Below are 1,776 nucleotides of genomic sequence, written 5' to 3' on the forward strand. Positions count from 1 at the left end.
GAGCTGCGCTCATGCATTGTGGGAAATGTGGTCAGTCATATCAGTGGAAAATTACTCCGAAAAATTACGGAATACTTAACAAATAACACGTTTTGGAAACTTATTTATAAAACTTCCACTTATTTATTTATTTATATCAACTTGAAACTTGGTTGAAACGTCTTAAATTAAAGCCTTAACCTATTGGTAATGTAGCCTAGCATTCATCTTAAATCTGGTGGCCAGTCCGAAATTAAATCAATTTAGGTTTGCCAAACCTGATATACTGGTATTACAGAAAGCTTGGAAACATGCTTAAAGATCACTGTTCTTAACCTCCAATCTTGTATTGTAAAATGATCAAGGTCATTCCTACTGACTGCAGGAATTCCTCTAGCATATCTTTATTAAATTTATATGTCTAAAAAGATTTATGTGCCCTCATTCATAAATGACATTACCTCACCTCAGTGTTATTTGGAATAACACCTTTATCTTACGTTCTGCAATTTAATTGCACTGCACTTTCTCATCTGTTTATTTTTTATGAGGACAGATGCAGCTCACCCCATGAGCAAGTAGGTCAGCTGCATATGACATCATGTCACAAAATTATCTTGATCCTTTCACCCAGATACAGATTATTGATAAAGATATACCATAAGCAATGAGCAATTGTGTATATTTTTGTGTTTTACTTCAGCTTTAACGTGTGGGTGGGCACTTCAGGTGCACCCGTGGGATGATCTTGGGAGGACCTTGCGGATCTGTTAGACTAGAATTCTATTTATTTCCTTAGCTAATTCCTAATGACTGAATGGCTATAAAAACTATTGCTATGTTGAATGAAATGGTAGCATGCATACAGTAAAACTAAGGTAAACAAACTTGGTAAATAACATTCTTAGCGAGTAGGGATGCACGATATTGGATTTTTGCTGCTATCCGATATGCCGATATTTTTCAACTCATTTTAGCCAATACCGATATATTTCCTTTTGTTTGGAAACAACACCAAGTCTCTCCTGTGCAGAAATTATAAGCAAACTATTTTTAATTTTGGTTAGTTTTTAACAAGAACTTATTTGTTAGAATTAAATAAACAATAATGAAGGTTTTTTGATAGTACAATGAAGCTTTGAAAATAACTATAAATAAACTATACATCAATCGCTGCATTTTTTCCACCGAAAGATGCAGTGTTAATCCTAACATTTTATTTTAAGATTTAACATTTGTAGATGGTCTAAAGCAAAAGAGATGTAAAAATTCTGAAAATCTTTTAGCCTATGATTTGTTTAAAAAATAAAACACATTACACATTAATGAACAAATCAGTATATATAAAATTATTTAATTTACAAGTGTCATGTTTGTGATTTTTTTTCATGTAAGCTATAGATTCTGACCTTTAAATCAAAACATACTCATTATTTTATGACATCAATTACTGCTTTATTTAATCCGAAACACAGTCTAAATGTTATTTGTGTAGGCTATTTTACTTTTAAAGGGGTCATATGGTGCGATTTCAATTTTTCCTTTCTCTTTGAAGTGTTACAAGCTCTTGGTGCATAAAGATGATCTGTAAAATTGCAAAGACTAAAGTCTCAAATCCAAAGAGATATTCTTTATAAAAGTTAAGTCAACCTAAAACGGCTCGTTCTAACACACCCCCACATGTCTACGTCACGATGTGGGAAGATTTGCATAACACCGCCCAAATGTTCACGCAAAGAAAGAAGGCGTAACTTTTATTCTCGCTGTAGTATTGTTGCTGCCGCCGCCATGTCGTGA

The sequence above is a fragment of the Sinocyclocheilus rhinocerous genome, unplaced genomic scaffold, assembly GCF_001515625.1.
Source record: "Sinocyclocheilus rhinocerous isolate Xijiao unplaced genomic scaffold, SAMN03320098_v1.1 scaffold289, whole genome shotgun sequence".
NCBI lineage: Eukaryota > Metazoa > Chordata > Actinopteri > Cypriniformes > Cyprinidae > Sinocyclocheilus > Sinocyclocheilus rhinocerous.